Source organism: Pinus tabuliformis, chromosome 6 (assembly GCF_031772625.1).
Source record: "Pinus tabuliformis cultivar Carrire ecotype Pingquan chromosome 6, CPIR1, whole genome shotgun sequence".
Taxonomy (NCBI): domain Eukaryota; kingdom Viridiplantae; phylum Streptophyta; class Pinopsida; order Pinales; family Pinaceae; genus Pinus; species Pinus tabuliformis.
The window spans coordinates 38058447-38065745 of NC_142292.1; positions in this window are offsets into that span (position 1 = coordinate 38058447).

A 7299-nucleotide genomic window follows, 5' to 3' on the forward strand; every position below is an offset into this window, starting at 1 on the left:
TTTATTTATAAACTACAACTATTTTTAATAAAATAAAAATAAATTATAGCCACTTTGAAATTATGATTTTTCGAGATTAATAATTTATTGGAGTAAATTACTAAAATCCGGTTGCTTCATGATTTGGCTATATGGAAAAAAGTTAGTAAAAACTCACTATGGGTTAATATTTAAACTGAATGCATTATTGAACTAATTTATTTACAAAATGTAATATCGTACATTTTACGCATTTTTTTAACCCAGGCTACATAAATAATCAGACATTCAAAGGAGTCCCATTTTCAAACCAGTTGACCAAATGAGGCAAAACAAGCGTCAATGTGAAGCTTATAGAAAATCGATTCTAACAAAGCAATCAAAACAAGAATCCAAAGAAAACTAAAAATTAACAAAAGCATAGGGCAATCATCTAAAAATAAAAATCCAAAAAGGTGTTTAGCCAAACTTTTTATAGAAAGGGTCCCCATTATTCGAAGTGGACGCATCAATAATGGGGGGGTTGTGTTTTTACCACAACAATGGCGACACACGGGAGAAGAACCAGTTATCTCTCTTTGTTATGAATGAGATTTTCCTAAAATTAAAGTAAAAATAATTAAAGAAGAGAAAATTTTGCGTGAAATGCTTGACTAGGTTCATTAGTCTTAATAAAAGCAAGAATTATCTAACTGTAATTTTTCTTAAAATTCTTCATAAATTAAAATATTTCAAAACTCTATATCAGTCCTTAATTAGTTGTAGAGATAAAGCAGGGGTCACTTTACAGCTTAGCTTTTAAAATATACTCCTTTGTCATAAGGAGAGCCACTGCTGCCAACAAACATCTATAGTTTCGACAGGGTTACCTTTTAATCATCAATGATTCAGAATCCCATCTCTTTAAGAATTATTAATCTAGAGATAAATCCATTTATATATGTATTACTTTTTTTATTTATTAAATCTTAAAAGCCATTGTCCTAGTATGGTAGCCAGATAGTTGACAATGCCATTCACTGGTTAAAATTGGACTGAACAAGCTGGCTCGTGATGAGACCCCTTGTCTTATAATTGTTTGCAATCATAAGCCATTACCCTGGTTTTTTTAGCAGTGTTGGTAATGTCAGCATATTTTCCCCCTATGATCATGGTAAGCAGGCTCATGATGAGACCTCTTATCTTTTAAGTTTAAATATATTTCTGGATTATACTCTAGAAAATAAGACTCTTTGGGACAGGGAGAATCATTGACTCCTTAAGAGTTACGAATGACAATTTCAGAGTTAAAGGTGCTTTGCTATAAAGTGTCTTTACTTGGTTAAAAATAACTTTTCTTGACTGATAATAGAACTTTGAAAGATCCTAATAAAATTTTGAAATCTCAAAATGATTACAATTTTGATGAAAAATGAATTTTTGCAGATTTTATGATACTTTGCCAACTTCTCTTGATTGGTAATCTCTTCCTTAAGTATGTCTACTTTTATAATAAGAAAATCAAACTTTACTAAGAGATTTAAGAAAATGCTAATAGGTGACTATTAACAATTTTTCTCCACGTATCCTGACCATTGTTAGGTAACAAGTAGGCCTTCCATATAAATCACGACAAAGTCACCAAAATCAAAACTGAAATCCGAAGGAAAAGAATTCTTATACTACAATGAGAAAAGAAATCAGCGAACAAAAATAAAAACAAAGAAATCTCTAAAAATGGAAAGGAAAATCCAAGTTTCGCAAAATAAACTCAAACAAGAATGTTTATACCAATGTCTCCAACAATATGAAGAAAAAGAAAATAAGCATGTAATCATTCCTTCTTATGTTGAGATTTAGAAAAACATACCTTGCAGAGTTGTGAATGCTTTAGGCTTTTAGATAACAGTGATTGTAAAATTCAGCCACAATGAATACCTTCTGTCTGATATGAATCTTCTTGTTTCCAAGCATCATCTTAATCATTTTCTAAAAAATGAATGCTTAAAGAAACAGATTAAAGGTTCAGAAACTTCCTGGTGTAGCTGTTTCGATGAAGATTATCGCTGCTTATTGAAATAAAGCCAGGAGAAGAGTATGGACTTTGAAAATATGATTCGGCAGAAGATTGAAAATTTTTATGAAGAGCTGCAAAACAGAGTTTTATATCAGCATAATTTAAAAACAAAATGAAACTAGAGTGATGAAATGGAAATTAATGAAAGTGGGTACATGAATCTTACCATTGGATAATTTCTTTTGATCTTACCTGAAAGGTATCAGTTTCTCCAAACTAGCCGACTTCTTATTTTAATTAATATTAAAAACATGAAGAAGTCAAACTAACCAAAATTCTATAACCCAAGATCATTATTTATTTTACTTACACTAAAGCAAGCAGAAAAATGTAAAAATGGAATGCTTAGTGTTCAAGGAAATTGAAATCAAAAGAAATGCATCAGAGATGAGAATAAGAATTTGCAGTAATGACTATTCCTCAAAATATTATAAGTTTCATATAAACTCCATGATTTGATAAATTGTCCAAAATCAAGACCAAATTCAAGATAATAAAATTTAAATATGAAGATAGAGGTCTTGAATTCCATTTTTAATTATGGAATTATATATTTAAAACTAAAATATATGAGAAATTGAAATGATTTTTGTATCTTGTAAATTTGTCATCGATTGCCTTTTTCCCATAGTGATTACCCAAGCTTGCTTTAACACATCGCTTCATCGGATGATCCACACAACATGTTTCTCCACCATGCTTGAATTTTAATTTGCAAAACTTCACTTTTATTGCTATGCCATATATTGATTAAATGTTAACGGCTTAGAGGCATGCATTGGAAGTTCTTGCATCAAAGGTTGCAACGGCGAATCGCTGATATGAAAATATGCGATGAGAAGTTGTGCTATGAGATGGAGCGATCACATCATTAAAGAAATATTATATCCGGGGTTGCGGCATATTTACATTGTGCTTCCCACATCGCACATCGCAAATTCAGAGATATGAAATGAGCATAAAAAATGTGATGAGACGATTGCGATATCGGCGATGATCAGACTTTTGGTACCCGATGTAACACAATATAATTCTTGCGATACCGATATGCGATGAATAACGTGGCTAATCAGCGATTGGCAATCGGCGTAATCGGCAATCTTAAGTACATGATGTAACAATTCTCGATATGTCGATATGCGATGAAGAGTGGACCCGATAGATTTATGATGGTATTTTAATAACATATCGGATCCAAGACATCGGCCTTTTATGATTATGCCCTTACTTTTATTGCGATTAAACGGACGCGATATTTTTTATGAATTTGATTTGAATTTCATATCGGGTCCGGAATTATGTGGTCATCGCAATATCGGTAATGTGATTTATCGGAGATCAATGATTTGATTATGGAAGTATACTTCACTTGCAAACCTCCGATTTGTGAAATGCGATGTGGCATATGAGTAAGATAATACATCGGAGGTCTTTGATGAGCAAAGAAATGCTAAGAACTTCTTCCGATGAAATCTTATGATGCGAATGGTCTTATGATATTCCTTGGAATTTCAATTGGGTTTTCTAAGTGAATAAAAGCAAAATTAAAAATGCTTAAATTCTAATGCATCACAAATAAAATTTCCCTAAGCCTATTGCAAATTTGAATTGGGTTTGCTGCTTACTTCAAGTTTTGAAAACAAATGAAAACCTGCAAATAAAACAAAACACAAATAAAAAATAAACTAAGGAAAATATGAATTAACAATGGATGATAATAAACTTGTAAATGCGTACCTGAAAGGAATTTGTTTGTAAATTTTACCTTATGAATCTTCAAATTCTTCCTTCGATTTATCAAAATTTTGACTTTGTTCAAAATCATCTCATCATTTATTCTAAATCTAAGTGTGCAATCAGCCTAAATAAAATCTGTTTATTCATGTCCAGGGAATATAAAACTTATCAGAAACAAATATTAAGCTATGCTTCCCTTTCGAAGTGAAACAACAATTTATTACCTCTGCTCATTCCGAATTAATCTTGAGAAAAATCTGTATTGTTATAGTGACTGTTCAATAATGCCTTCAGTAAATAAAGATGATGCATTTTACAACATCAGATAATAAACTAAAGATTAGAATGAGATTAAGCCACTAATTGTAGAAAAATATCAAAACAGATTTGAATGTGTGCACTCGGCAAAATGGGCATCCTTAAGATCAGCTTTTGGCAAATTCCGAGGAATATAATATGAACTTCATATGATTACCGTGATAGATTAGATTGACTGTTAATGATTGAATTAGAATTAGGCTTATCATAGTCAATCATACATCTCATGGGATAATGGGATCATGAAGCTTTTATATCCTCAAATCCTTACCATATAAATTTCAAAAGAAAATCTTAGAAGGAAATTTCGAAATAAAGAAAAGTGGCTTTGAGGCAATCGATACCAAGTGCAACTTTAATTGAATTTAATCAAGACATTATTCAAAATAGGCAGAGTAGAGATATCGCTATAAGAAATTTCAAAAAGGAAAGCAAGAATTAAAATTTCCTGATAAGGAAAAATGTTTCCACTGAACATGTATGAGAAGGCTAATTGCTTTGTTTTATTTTTTAATCTACAGAACTATTGCAAATAAATTAACTACATAAAACAAGCTAACTAAATTAATTCTACTCCTATTCTAACTATATACATGAAAACAACTAGGTATAGTCATATTTTCAGTGTAGCCATTTTCTCATTTTAATTGCTGCATTTATGTACAGTTCAAATGTTAGTAATAAAAATAAAAATCTAATTAAACTAAGAAAATTAAATACCAAATCAGAATGTATAGTTATTGTTAGCAAGTTGATTAAAAACTCTTTCTCTTGAAATTTTCTTTCCAATTCAATACCAATTGGATCATAGAAATCTGGATGGATCTCTATTAAAAATTGGGAAATGTTCAAAGGAAGAAATAACATATTAGATTGTGAAGATGAATTTTTAAATTCAAAGGCCTGAAAAGAGTTGTTAGTATTATGCACAAATGTTAAATTATTGACAACTTTGCTTGAAGGAAAAATTTCCAAACAATTTTCAAATGGGTTAATGAAAAATGGATGGAAGCCTTTCAAATAAAATGGCAATTTATTAATTGAATTGAATTGTTGGCCAGATTGCAAAAATACATTCTCTTGTTGACATTGCCTTTGAAAAGATAGAAGCTTTTGATGAAACATTAGCATTGATATAAATTGGAATATTAATATCTTTCGATGCTGATGATTATAATATGAAACTTGAATTTCCCAATTGGGCAATGCATCAATTGAGTGTTTGATAGTAAGGTATTCAATATGCCAGCGAAAAGTGTGGAAAATTTGAAACATTAAATATGATTTTATACAAAATAAGTGGGGAAATAAAAAAAAAATGAAATTACTATTTTTACAGCTAATGTTATAGCACATTTGGGATCGTTTTGAAATGATTTCATTTTCACAAGGAATGGCTAGAATTATGGAATTTGGGTAATTTCGAATTCCAACTTGTGAAATAGAAAACGAATTATGATTATGAATAGGAATGGGAGTTTGATCCTCATATGAATCATAAATTGGAATGATTTCTTGAATGGTGAAATCATGAAGATAATTTGCTGCTCTAAAATGAGGATTAGTTGGGATAATTCCTAAATTGAAGCGTTCCTCATCCTCAGATGTTATTTGAATTTTATCATGAGGATTCTCTTGAGAAGAATAGAAATCAACATCCTCAATGTCAGAGTAATCATCATAAATGACCTCACAAGATTGTTTGGAATTCCCTTCGATTTCATCCAATATACCAAAACAAGGAGGAACAAAAATCTCATGTTCATTAGTGGCAAAAGAATGATCAATTATTGTTTATTTATCTTGATAAAAATTTAATGGTAAATCATTTAAATCATCCTCTTTAATTTCTGAAATATCATTAATACCGAGAGGAAAAATATTACCACCATTGAAAATATCAGGATAAAGGGAAAAATGTGAACCTGAAACAATGCATTTAAAACTGTCTCTGTTTGAGAGCTCTTGTGCATTATGCTCATTGTAAATTTCAGATTGTAGATCATTCCTTTGCGTGCGTATGCTTTCTTGAAGAAGGCTGCTTTGCTGCTGTGATTTCGGCATTTGCTCATCATGGAGAAATTCATAAATTTGTACAGCAGTTTGCATTTTATTTACTTTAATTGCTGCTTGTACTTGCTGATTTGCGATTTTATTTTCCGAATTTATTTCAAAGTAGCTTTCAGATTTCAAGGCAACTTTTTCTCCAAAATTGCTGCTGTTGTCTTCTTGCATTTGATTAGAAATCTCTTCTAAGCTTTGTGAAACCACTTCATCACAATTTATTTGCACATCCAAATTGGGATTCTCATTTGTATTAGAAGGGGATGGAACAAAGCTTGAATCAATTTCATATGAATTGGGAATGGTTGGAAGATAACAAATATATTTAAACCAATCTAATGATTCTTCTTCCGTAGGTTTATCTTCGTCTTCAAATCTTAAGCAATTCAAATGAAATCGCATATTAAAATCATTAACAGACTCATTTTTAAACCTTCGTAGATATTCAATTTCTTCACATACCTGTTCATAATCATAGCTATCAAATTTACAAATGAAAATTGTAACAAATTGATCCCAGCTGTGGATTGAGGCAACCGGAAGAGTTCTACACCAGTTTCTGGCTTTTGTAGCAAATGTGAGAGTAAAAATTCTGCATAAGATGCCTTCATCAATTCCTTGAAAATAATAATTTGAAAAATTTTGAATAAATTGAAAGACATGATTAAAAGCAAAAGAATTTCTCTTACCATTGAACTTTACCTAAGACAAGAGTCTTACCACTTCAGGTGGAGTATTGGAAGATGCACGTCCATGGATACAACTCCAAATTGGAAGTTTAAGAGGAGCCATCACAATAAATAAAATATTAAAATTGAAAAGACTCCAATAGACAAAAATCTCAGGCCCTCCTTCTAGCGCCAAAAATGTTGATGTCTCGAAAATCGCTGCAACAACATTGGGGGATAACCACCCGGTCCGGACTTTAAAGCAGCTCCTTTTCCATTTGGTGTGGTGGCTCCGACTGTTCAACTAGGTCCAGTTACCTTCTCCCTATTGCTATTGGTTTATAATGTATCTTTAACTACCAATAGACAGGGACATCAGATCACTTCTTCTTGCTGATCAGGCAAGAGAATGACCCTTAAGCAGATTTGGGTTCAGCCAAGCCACAGCTAAAGTTTTGCCTCTTTGAGGAGAGGACT